Source organism: Petromyzon marinus, chromosome 39, assembly GCF_048934315.1.
Source record: "Petromyzon marinus isolate PM22_M1 ecotype Great Lakes invasive population chromosome 39, UKy_Petmar_22M1.pri1.0, whole genome shotgun sequence".
Lineage (NCBI taxonomy): Eukaryota > Metazoa > Chordata > Hyperoartia > Petromyzontiformes > Petromyzontidae > Petromyzon > Petromyzon marinus.
Window position 1 is genome coordinate 6,446,960 of NC_133705.1, and position 13,076 is coordinate 6,460,035.

The 13,076-nt window shown below is 49.0% G+C and overlaps 1 protein-coding gene across 1 annotated transcript in view; it reads left to right on the forward strand.

The window, feature by feature from the left end:
- LOC142930466 (uncharacterized) overlaps window positions 1–13,076 on the forward strand; it is a 51,836-nt gene that overhangs the window by 11,156 nt on the left and 27,604 nt on the right. The gene's annotated exons all lie outside the window — the stretch shown is intronic.

Below are 13,076 nucleotides of genomic sequence, written 5' to 3' on the forward strand. Positions count from 1 at the left end.
CAAACGGGAGATCGTACGACCGGGAGATCGTACGACCGGGAGAACACAGTGGCGGTTAGTCTCTCGCCTGCCTTTACAGGCTCACCTTTATCGGCGCCACTGTTATATTTCCAGTCAGCCAGGTCACTCCCGTGTATATTCTGGGTCGCGTGAAGCGAGAGGGCAATCGAGACCACGCGACTCGCGAGGGTTGCTCTGCCTTTCATTTTTCGACTGGCCACCCCGCCAATCCTCGCGCAGCCGCGTGTTCCCCCGGGACACCACGGCGCTGCGCTCACAACATCTTACAGGTTGACCCCATTGTCCGGGCACTCGCGCCTCAAGCCCTACGCGTTCCCGAGCAACCGCACGCCCCCTAAGTAAAAGGCGCGTTCAGCCTCGGAGGCGGCTTGTTCACCGCCCGCTTTGGGCTGCGTTCGCAAGCGACCCGACTCCCGGACGAGGCCCCCCACGCGCCGTGGACCACCGCCGGCCTGACCCCATCGCCAGCGCGGGGGAAGAGAGCTGGCGCCCGCCAGCGCCTTTCCCACCGCGGGGTGGCGTCAGAGGCAGCCTCCTTGTGTCCACTGACAAAAAGAAGTCACCACACAGGGACTGTGAATTACAGAGCCTGGTGCATTACAAAAAGTATTTATTTTTGAAATATTTCCCCGCGCTCGAACCGCGCAGTCCTGCCGAGCTGCTGCTTACAGCTGGACGCTTGCAATGCTTTCTGGGAGCGCTCCTGAAGCTCAAGAGCAGAGATGCTCGTGGCTGGGGTTAGGCCTCGGCAAGGTAAAAGGTAAAAACAACGAGCCTACCTTTACCCTACCTTTTACCCTTACCCCACCTTTTACCCTTACCCCATACAAATTACCCGATTACAGGGTAATTACTGGGGTACTACTACACATGAAGAAGGTTTATAACGGTAAATGCTCGGTAGAGCGCTTTATTCGTATAGAATACTCTCGAATATTCCAATTGTACACGCTTTCTTTAAACTCACTCTGTCTGTTGTTGTTGTTGTATCCTCAAATCTTGTAACTCAATTTTAACCCACTTCCCAATGTGCTATCGACTGCAAACTTGGTGTACTTATGTCATACTGATGACAATAACTATATTCTATCGCAAAAAAATATATATTTGTAAACATTATTTTCCATGTTATGTTTCGTCTTGGGTCGAATTGTCCACTGTCAACTGACGTTGGCTGTAAATCACCACGGTCCCCTTACGTTGTGGCAAGCTTCGGGGCCACTTCCTGGAGTCGCGGAGTTTTGCCATTACTCGCACATTTCATTAAAGCGTGTTTTTTTTTTAAGTTTTTTTTTTAAATATTACTTGTTAAATGTAGGCCACGGACTGCGCCACGGAGCTTTTAGCGGTAAACAAGGCACCGTGTTTACCGGGTAATACTTCGCGCTACCTTTACCCTACCCTTTACCTTACCCCTTGGCATGTCGACACCTTTACCTTTACCCTTTACCTTGACCCTTTTACCCGGTAAAAAGGGTAACTTACCTTACCTTGCCGAGGCCTAGCTGGGGTCTTCCTCGCTTCGCCCTCCACTATTGTGTGGTGTTGTGTGTGGGTAGGGTGGTGGTGGAGGGTGGTGGATGGAGGGAGTTGGTGGTGGTGGTGGTGGTGGAGGGTGGAGGTGGTGGTGGAGGGTGGTGGTGGAGGGTGGTGGGTGGAGAGAGTTGGTGGTGGTGGAGGTGGGTGGTAGTGGTGGAGGGTGGTGGTGGTGGAGGGTGGAGGTGGTGGTGGTGGAGGGTGGTGGGTGGAGGGAGGTGGTGGAGGTGGTGGTGGAGGGTGGTAGTGGTGGAGGGTGGTGGTGGTGGTGGAGGGTGGTGGTGGTGGTGGTGGAGGGTGGTGGGTGGAGGGAGTTGGTGGTGGTGGTGGTGGGTGGAGGGAGTTGGTGGTGGTGGGTGGAGGGTGGTGGTGGTGGTGGTGGAGGGTGGTGGGTGGAGGGAGTTGGTGGTGGTGGTGGTGGAGGGTGGTGGTGGTGGTGGAGGGTGGTGGAGGGTGGAGGGAGTTGGTGGTGGTGGTGGAGGGTGGTGGTGGTGGAGGGTGGTGGTGGAGGGTGGTGGAGGGTGACCCCCTATTTATCGGACGCCGGGGACACTCACGTGTGATTGACACCTTGTTTGCTGCACGCTTTCATCTTTTCCAATCGCTCCCTTCCCCCTATCCAGGTGAACCACGCCCTCCCCACTGCATTTACCCTTCTCACTTTCGCGTCACTTGTGACACACACAAGCCGCTAGAACGTGGCACCGGGAGGCGACTGTGGTTCATCGTGTTTGTTTCCCGCTCAAGCTTGGGTCGGCTGAAGGTCGGGAGGTAAAGATGGGGAGGGTAAGAGGGCCCGTGTGAGCGGGGTCATGCGGTGGGCAGGGTTTAATTGATGTAATGAAAGGGGAAATGAAAATAAAATAAACACGTGGTACTTGGGGGCAGCCTCGAGCACTTCCCCTGCTGGGGACGACCATCGTGCTGAGTGTGGGGGAGCGGAGCGATCCTCACCCCCCCGCCCGCCCCCCCCCCCCCCCGGGGCCTCCTCCCCCCTCCCCCCAACCTGCGCCCGCTCGTCACTTTATTTCCTCGCTAGCGTGAAGTACCCGGCGTTGCCCGGTCGAAAAAGACACACACAGACATCGACTTAGACACACACATATCGACTTAGACACACACACATCGACTTAGACACACACATCGACTTAGACACACACATCGACTAAGACACACACAGACATCGACTTAGACACACACACACACCGACTTAGACACACACACATCGACTTAGACACACACACACAAACACATCGACTTACACACACAAACACATCGACTTAGACACACACACAGACATCGACCCACACACACAAACATATCGACTTACACACACACATCCACTTTAGAGACACGCACATGGAGTTACACACACAAATCGACGTACACACATACAGCGACTCTCACACACACATCGACCTAAGCACATATATGGACTTACACACACACATATCGACTAAGACACACACATATCGACTAAGACACACACACACATCGACTTACACACACACATGGACCCACACACACACATACATAGACTCACATACACATTGGCCTACACACACATATGGACTCACACACACAGACATGGACTTTAGATACACACACATGGAGTTACACACACACATCCACTTACACACACACATCGACTCACATACACATTGGCCTACACACATATATGGACTCACACACACAGACATGGACTTTAGATACACACACATGGAGTTACACACAACATATATCGACTAAGACACACATACATGGACTTACACACACACATGGACCCACGCACACACATCAACTCACACACACACATACATAGACTCACATACACATTGGCCTACACACACATATGGACTCACACACACAGACATGGACTTTAGATACACACACATGGAGTTACACACAACATATATCGACTCATTCAGCTGCCTCGCGCTGTAGGGAGTACTCGAACAATGGGTCCCAAGCGACGGCACGATAGCCAGGAGATGTTAACTCCCTCGCCTGGTGTACAGGAGGTCGTGGTTTCGATCCCGACCCTGACGCCTGCTGCTGCTGTATATTTGGAGTTTGCGGTGTCTCTCTCTCATCACCGTAGCTATGAGATGTTAACTCCCTCGCCTGGTGTACAGGAGGTCGTGGTTTCGATCCCGACCCTGACGCCTGCTGCTGCTGCTGTATATTTGGAGTTTGCGGTGTCTCTCTCTCTCTCTCTCCCCGTGGTCGCGTGGATTTTTCTCCGGGTCCTCCGGTTTTTACCCTTCCACATTTAGAGTCAGCAACATCAGCACACGCGTTTAGAGTCTTTGGATGCTGTCTTTTTCCACACGATGACGACAATGAGCCCACCTCGTTGGGCAATCATTCGTGGCCAGGTCGATTGTGAAAAAGAGCTATACAGCTCGGTGAGGGCCTTACCTGGTTAAAATGAAGGGAAAAAATAGTGAGATAGTAAATAGTTCGCTTGTAACTGAGGTGCTCCATTACTGCCACGGCGTATGAAGAACTACGGCAAGAGCTGTAGGTGGAAGGTTCCAGGTCTTTGCGTGCACGTAGAACTTCTTTCGCACCGTACGTAGCCATCCGCGCTAATCGGAGGTGCGGGGTGGGGTGGGGGGAAGACAACAAACTAAACATCACGAGAAATAGTTTCTAAAGCGGTGAGAGTTTGTCAATCTGGCGTCTAAAAGTGCGCCCACCTCGCAGCGGCTTCCTGACATCGGAAGGGCAAGAGCGTTCCAGACGGCCGCGGAAGCAGCGCATCCGAAAGCGCCGCGCGATGCGGTGACTGCCGCGATTGATGGGCGGCCGGAAGAAGCCGCTGCGAGGAGGAGGAGGAGGAGGCCTGGAGTTGGCGTCATGATGGTTTAGACTCCTTGACGAGGTCACCAAGGTGCCGTGGTTCATTTGTGGCAAGCACTTTGTGTGAGTGTGGCGAGTGACCGCTTACAATGCATTCGTAACGTCTTATTACAGTTACACTTAAGAAAGAAGTTGAGGTGGGTCCACGGTCTGCCCTCAGAGAGACCACTGATGATTATCTGAACCGGTCCTGGGCCTCCCCTATGTTGACTCAGCCTCAAATGAGTACCTGGTGCGGTGTAGAAATATCATCGCCGGCCTTCACAGGTGCTACTCGCTAACAGCACCTGCCCCAAAAGTATATTGAGGCGACATGGTTATTAGTGTGGCTGTGTTGACGTGGTTATTAGTATGGCTGTGTTGACGTGGTTTTTAGAGTGTCTGTATTGACGTGGTTATTAGTGTGACTGTGTTGACGTGGTTATTAGAGTGACTGTGTTGACGTGGTTATTAGAGTGTCTGTATTGACGTGGTTATTAGTGTGACTGTGTTGACGTGGTTATTAGTGTGACTGTGTTGACATGGTTATTAGAGTGACTGTGTTGACGTGGTTATTAGTGTGACTGTGTTGACGTGGTTATTAGTGTGTCTGTGTTGACGTGGTTATTAGTGTGTCTGTGTTGACGTGGTTATTAGAGTGACTGTGTTGACGTGGTTGCCAGTGTGACTGTGTTGACGTGGTTATTAGAGTGACTGTGTTGACGTGGTTATTAGAGTGACTGTGTTGACGTGGTTATTAGTGTGGCTGTGTTGACGTGGTTATTAGAGTGACTGTGTTGACGTGGTTATTAGAGTGACTGTGTTGACGTGGTTATTAGTGTGACTGTGTTGACGTGGTTATTAGTGTGGCTGTGTTGACGTGGTTATTAGAGTGACTGTGTTGACGTGGTTATTAGAGTGACTGTGTTGACGTGGTTATTAGAGTGACTATGTTGACATGGTTATTAGAGTGACTGTGTTGACGTGGTTATTAGTGTGACTGTGTTGACGTGGTTATTAGAGTGTCTGTGTTGACGTGGTTATTAGTGTGACTGTGTTGACGTGGTTATTAGTGTGTCTGTGTTGACGTGGTTATTAGAGTGACTGTGTTGACGTGGTTATTAGTGTGGCTGTGTTGACGTGGTTATTAGAGTGACTGTGTTGACGTGGTTATTAGAGTGACTGTGTTGACGTGGTTATTAGAGTGACTGTGTTGACGTGGTTATTAGTGTGACTGTGTTGACGTGGTTATTAGAGTGTCTGTGTTGACGTGGTTATTAGTGTGACTGTGTTGACGTGGTTATTAGTGTGTCTGTGTTGACGTGGTTATTAGAGTGACTGTGTTGACGTGGTTATTAGAGTGACTGTGTTGACGTGGTTATTAGAGTGACTGTGTTAACGTGGTTATTAGTGTGACTGTGTTAACGTGGTTATTAGAGTGTCTATGTTGACGTGGTTATTATTGTGTCTGTCTTGACGTGGTTATTAGAGTGACTGTGTTGACGTGGTTATTAGTGTGGCTGTGTTGACGTGGTTATTAGAGTGACTGTGTTGACGTGGTTATTAGAGTGACTGTGTTGACGTGGTTATTAGTGTGACTGTGTTGACGTGGTTATTAGAGTGACTGTGTTGACGTGGTTATTAGAGTGTCTGTGTTGACGTGGTTATTAGAGTGACTGTGTTGACGTGGTTATTAGTGTGACTGTGTTGACGTGGTTATTAGAGTGACTGTGTTGACGTGGTTATTAGTGTGGCTGTGTTGACGTGGTTATTAGAGTGACTGTGTTAACGTGGTTATTAGTGTGACTGTGTTAACGTGGTTATTAGAGTGTCTATGTTGACGTGGTTATTAGTGTGTCTGTCTTGACGTGGTTATTAGAGTGACTGTGTTGACGTGGTTATTAGTGTGGCTGTGTTGACGTGGTTATTAGAGTGACTGTGTTGACGTGGTTATTAGAGTGACTGTGTTGACGTGGTTATTAGTGTGACTGTGTTCACGTGGTTATTAGAGTGACTGTGTTGACGTGGTTATTAGAGTGTCTGTGTTGACGTGGTTATTAGAGTGACTGTGTTGACGTGGTTATTAGAGTGACTGTGTTGACGTGGTTATTAGTGTGACTGTGTTGACGTGGTTATTAGAGTGACTGTGTTGACGTGGTTATTAGTGTGGCTGTGTTGACGTGGTTATTAGAGTGACTGTGTTGACGTGGTTATTAGAGTGATTGTGTTGACGTGGTTACTAGAGTGTCTGTGTTGACGTGGTTATTAGTGTGACTGTGTTGACGTGGTTATTAGAGTGACTGTGTTGACGTGGTTATTAGAGTGTCTGTGTTGACGTGGTTATTAGTGTGTCTGTGTTGACGTGGTTATTAGAGTGACTGTGTTGACGTGGTTATTAGTGTGACTGTGTTGACGTGGTTATTAGTGTGACTGTGTTGACGTGGTTATTAGAGTGACTGTGTTAACGTGGTTATTAGAGTGACTGTGTTGACGTGGTTATTAGTGTGGCTGTGTTGACGTGGTTATTAGAGTGACTGTGTTGACATGGTTATTAGAGTGACTGTGTTGACGTGGTTATTAGTGTGGCTGTGTTGACGTGGTTATTAGAGTGTCTGTGTTGACATGGTTACTAGAGTGACTGTGTTGACGTGGTTATTAGAGTGACTGTGTTGACGTGGTTATTAGAGTGTCTGTGTTGACGTGGTTATTAGTGTGTCTGTGTTGACGTGGTTATTAGTGTGACTGTGTTGACGTGGTTATTAGTGTGACTGTGTTGACGTGGTTATTAGAGTGACTGTGTTGACGTGGTTATTAGAGTGACTGTGTTGACGGTTATTAGTGTGACTGTATTGCCGTGGTTATTAGAGTGACTGTGTTGACGTGGTTATTAGTGTGACTGTGTTGACGTGGTTATTAGTGTGACTGTGTTGACGTGGTTATTAGTGTGGCTGTGTTGACGTGGTTATTAGTGTGACTGTGTTGACGTGGTTATTAGTGTGACTGTGTTGACGTGGTTATTAGAGTGTCTGTGTTGACGTGGTTATTAGAGTGACTGTGTTGACGTGGTTATTAGTGTGACTGTGTTGACGTGGTTATTAGAGTGTCTGTGTTGACGTGGTTATTAGTGTGACTGTGTTGACGTGGTTATTAGTGTGGCTGTGTTGAAGTGGTTATTAGAGTGACTGTGTTGACGTGGTTATTAGTGTGTCTGTGTTGACGTGGTTATTAGTGTGACTGTGTTGATGTGGTTATTAGTGTGGCTGTGTTGACGTGGTTATTAGAGTGTCTGTGTTGACGTGGTTATTAGTGTGTCTGTGTTGACGTGGTTATTAGTGTGGCTGTGTTGACGTGGTTATTAGAGTGACTGTGTTGACGTGGTTATTAGTGTGTCTGTGTTGACGTGGTTATTAGTGTGTCTGTGTTGACGTGGTTATTAGAGTGACTGTGTTGACGTGGTTATTAGTGTGACTGTGTTGACGTGGTTATTAGTGTGTCTGTGTTGACGTGGTTATTAGAGTGACTGTGTTGACGTGGTTATTAGAGTGACTGTGTTGACGTGGTTATTAGAGTGACTGTGTTGACGTGGTTATTAGAGTGTCTATGTTGACGTGGTTATTAGTGTGTCTGTGTTGACGTGGTTATTAGAGTGACTGTGTTGACGTGGTTATTAGAGTGACTGTGTTGACGTGGTTATTAGAGTGACTGTGTTGAAGTGGTTATTAGTGTGACTGTGTTGACGTGGTTATTAGTGTGTCTGTGTTGACGTGGTTATTAGTGTGACTGTGTTGACGTGGTTATTAGAGTGACTGTGTTGACGTGGTTATTAGAGTGACTGTGTTGACGTGGTTATTAGAGTGACTGTGTTGACGTGGTTATTAGAGTGTCTGTGTTGACGTGGTTATTAGTGTGTCTGTGTTGACGTGGTTATTAGAGTGTCTGTGTTGACGTGGTTATTAGAGTGTCTGTGTTGACGTGGTTATTAGTGTGACTGTGTTGACGTGGTTATTAGAGTGACTGTGTTGACGTGGTTATTAGAGTGACTGTGTTGACGTGGTTATTAGAGTGACTGTGTTGACGTGATTATTAGAGTGTCTGTGTTGACGTGGTTATTAGTGTGTCTGTGTTGACGTGGTTATTAGAGTGTCTGTGTTGACGTGGTTATTAGAGTGTCTGTGTTGACGTGGTTATTAGTGTGACTGTGTTGACGTAGTTATTAGTGTGTCTGTGTTGACGTGGTTATTAGAGTTACTGTGTTGACGTGGTTATTAGTGTGACTGTGTTGACGTGGTTATTAGTGTGTCTGTGTTAACGTGGTTATTAGAGTGACTGTATTGACATGGTTATTAGTGTGACTGTGTTGACGTGGTTATTAGTGTGTCTGTGTTGACGTGGTTATTAGAGTGACTGGGTTGACGTGGTTATTAGAGTGACTGTGTTGACGTGGTTATTAGTGTGTCTGTGTTGACGTGGTTATTAGAGTGACTGTGTTGACGTGGTTATTAGTGTGACTGTGTTGACGTGGTTATTAGAGTGACTGTGTTGACGTGGTTATTAGAGTGACTGTGTTGACGTGGTTATTAGTGTGTCTGTGTTGACGTGGTTATTAGAGTGTCTGTGTTGACGTGGTTACTAGAGTGACTGTGTTGACGTGGTTATTAGAGTGACTGTGTTGACGTGGTTATTAGAGTTACTGTGTTGACGTGGTTATTAGTGTGACTGTGTTGACGTGGTTATTAGTGTGTCTGTGTTAACGTGGTTATTAGAGTGACTGGGTTGACGTGGTTGTTAGAGTGACTGTGTTGACGTGGTTATTAGTGTGACTGTGTTGACGTGGTTATTAGTGTGACTGTGTTGACGTGGTTATTAGTGTGTCTGTGTTGACGTGGTTATTAGAGTGACTGGGTTGACGTGGTTATTAGAGTGACTGTGTTGACGTGGTTATTAGTGTGTCTGTGTTGACGTGGTTATTAGAGTGACTGTGTTGACGTGGTTATTAGTGTGACTGTGTTGACGTGGTTATTAGAGTGACTGTGTTGACGTGGTTATTAGGGTGACTGTGTTGACGTGGTTATTAGTGTGTCTGTGTTGACGTGGTTATTAGTGTGACTGTGTTGACGTGGTTATTAGAGTGGCTGTGTTGACGTGGTTATTAGTGTGACTGTGTTGACGTGGTTATTAGAGTGACTGTGTTGACGTGGTTATTAGAGTGACTGTGTTGACGTGGTTATTAGTGTGTCTGTGTTGACGTGGTTATTAGAGTGTCTGTGTTGACGTGGTTACTAGAGTGACTGTGTTGACGTGGTTATTAGAGTGTCTGTGTTGACGTGGTTATTAGAGTGTCTGTGTTGACGTGGTTATTAGAGTGACTGTGTTGACGTGGTTATTAGAAGAGGTGGGAGGAGGAGGTGGGGAGAGTGACCAAGCCCACTGTCCGAGCTAGGGAGCCGACGCACGAACACAAAACAACAAAGACAAAGATCCCCCGTGTAGCCTCTAACAGGCTGTAGGGGCAAGTGCTGTTCGCGGGCAGCACCTATGAAGGCCGGCACGGCACACGAGGTGCTGGGTGGCCAAGCACCACGCCCGACCGCCTTTGTCTCCCCAGTGGCGATGTTCACTACACACCGCACGCGGTGATAATTTGAGGCGGAATCGGCCTAGGGGAGGCCCAGGACCGGTTCAGATAATCGTCACCGGTGTTGGCCGTGAGCGGGAATCGAACTCGGCAAAGCCGGGTTCGTAGCGCAGCGTAGCGCTAACCGCTACACAGCCGCTCCCAACACACGTGCACACGCTCACACACACACGCACGTGCACACACACACGCACGTGCGCACACACACACCTGCACACACACGCACACACACACACGTGCACACACACGCACGTGCACACGCACACACATCCAATCGGCACAATCATTGCTTCGCTGCAGCTCACAGACTGATAACTACCCCCCCCCCCCCCCGCAGCGCCATCGCCGTGCCGTGGAGTTGGGAGATGTCTCTGCTGTGTGTGAGCTCGGCATTCGGGGGCCGTTGCCCGAAACGTCGCCCGTTGTTTTACGTTCCCTGCGTTTTCCCGAGCGAAGGCCACTTGAGGCGAGAAGCTCGTTCTCAAGGGCAGGCATCGAAGCGTTGTCCCGCAATTCACCAACTCATCAATAATATCAACCCATGTTGTAAAATGACATTGCCACTGACACTCGAGTGATTTTGATGAGAGACTCAGTCAGAGGACAAGAGACGAAACTTGGCGGTTCCAAATGCTTTCGATCCCAAATTACGTGCGACGTCTGGGTGCTGTTCGAATACGAGTCGCGCTTTTGAGAATTTGTCCACGCGACCGTTTGTTGGGATTGTCCACACAGGGCGTTGTTGCCTATGCCTGTTGCATCACGGCCTACACAGCTCCTGCTGCAGCTGAAGCAGCTGCAGCAGCTGCTGCACTGTCGTCCGGTGGGACCTGCGTCTCCCACAAGAACCACGACCCATCGTGAATCGCTCCCGGTCGCCCGAACCGCTCCCGGTCGCCCGAACCGCTCCCGGTTGTGAACTCCTCTCGGTCATGAACCGCTCCCGGGTCTTGAAACACTCCAGAGTCGTGAACCGCTCCGGGGTCGTGAACCACCACCAGGCATGAACTGCTGCCGGTCGTGAACCACTGCATCGTTGAGGTCTTGGTTGATGATGGGAAGTCTAGGTTCTTGTGTGAGTCTTTGGGCTCATGTGTGAGTCTATGGGTCTCTATGTGAGTCTGTGGGTCTCTGTGGGAGTCTAGGTTTTTGTGTGAGTCTTTGGGCTCATTTGTGAGTCTATGGGTCTCTATGTGAGTCTGTGGGTCTCTGTGGGAGCCTAGGTTTTTGTGGGAGTCTTTAGGTTCATGTGTGAGTCTGAGGGTCTCTGTGGGAGTCTAGGTTTTTGTGTGAGTCTTTGGGCTCATGTGTGAGTCTATGGGTCTCTATGTGAGTCTGTGGGTCTCTGTGGGAGTCTAGGTTTTTGTGTGAGTCTTTGGGCTCATGTGTGAGTCTATGGGTCTCTATGTGAGTCTGTGGGTCTCTGTGGGAGTCTAGGTTTTTGTGTGAGTCTTTGGGCTCATGTGTGAGTCTATGGGTCTCTATGTGAGTCTGTGGGTCTCTGTGGGAGTCTAGGTTTTTGTGTGAGTCTTTGGGCTCATGTGTGAGTCTATGGGTCTCTATGTGAGTCTGTGGGTCTCTGTGGGAGTCTAGGTTTTTGTGTGAGTCTTTGGGCTCATGTGTGAGTCTATGGGTCTCTATGTGAGTCTGTGGGTCTCTGTGGGAGTCTAGGTTTTTGTGTGAGTCTTTGGGCTCATGTGTGAGTCTATGGGTCTCTATGTGAGTCTGTGGGTCTCTGTGGGAGTCTAGGGTTTTGTGGGAGTCTTTAGGTTCATGTGTGAGTCTGTGGGTCTCTGTGGGAGCCTAGGTTTTTGTGTGAGTCTTTGGGCTCATGTGTGAGTCTATGGGTCTCTATGTGAGTCTGTGGGTCTCTGTGGGAGTCTAGGTTTTTGTGTGAGTCTTTGGGCTCATGTGTGAGTCTATGGGTCTCTATGTGAGTCTGTGGGTCTCTGTGGGAGTCTAGGTTTTTGTGTGAGTCTTTGGGCTCATTTGTGAGTCTATCGGTCTATATGTGAGTCTGTGGGTCTCTGTGGGAGTCTAGGTTTTTGTGGGAGTCTTTAGGTTCATGCGTGAGTCTGTGGGTCTCTGTGGGAGCCTAGATTTTTGTATGAGTCCATGCATCCCTGCGAGACCCTTTGGGTTCATGTGTCAGTCTATGGGTCTCTTTGTGGGTCAATGTGGGTTTATGGGCATAGTGATCAGTTCTGTGCATCTCTTTGGATCTCTGTGTGAGTCTATGGGTCTCTGTGTGAGTCTATGGGTCTCTTTGTGAAGTCTATGGGTCTCTGTGTGAGTCTATGGGTCTCTGTGTGAGTCTATGGGTCTCTTTGTGAAGTCTATGGGTCTCTGTGTGAGTCTATGGGTCTCTTTGTGAAGTCTATGGGTCTCTGTGTGAGTCTATGGGTCTCTTTGTGAAGTCTATGGGTCTCTGTGTGAGTCTATGGGTATCTGTGTGAGTCTATGGGTGTCTGTGTGAGTCTATGGGCCTCTGTGTGAGTCTATGGGTATCTGTGTGAGTCTATGGGTCTCTGTGTGAGTCTATGGGTCTCTGTGTGAGTCTATGGGTCTCTTTGTGAAGTCTATGGGTCTCTGTGTGAGTCTATGGGTCTCTGTGTGAGTCTATGGGTCTCTGTGTGAGTGTATGGGTCTTTATGTGAGTCTATGGGTCTCTGTGTGAGTCTATGGGTCTTTATGTGAGTCTATGGGTCTCTGTGTGAGTCTATGGGTCTCTGTGTGAGTCTGTAGGTTCCATGCGAGTCGATATGTTCAACGTGAGTCTACAGCTTCTTGTGTTCGTTTGTGGGCCTTTATGGCGCAGTAGAGTCGCGTGGTTGGCATGGGCCCTGGTGCATAGAATTAAATGAAGGGCTAAATGGACCCCCCCCCCCCCTATCCGGCCGTTATGCCCTGGTGCAGTTGCACCGCCCTGCGCACTCTCACTGCCCCATCGCTTTGAGGGCCAGCGTTGTGCAGACAGATAGATCCTCTGTGTGAGGGCGTAGGCAGAAGCCATGGGTCAGGGGAAATTGCTACTGCGTGT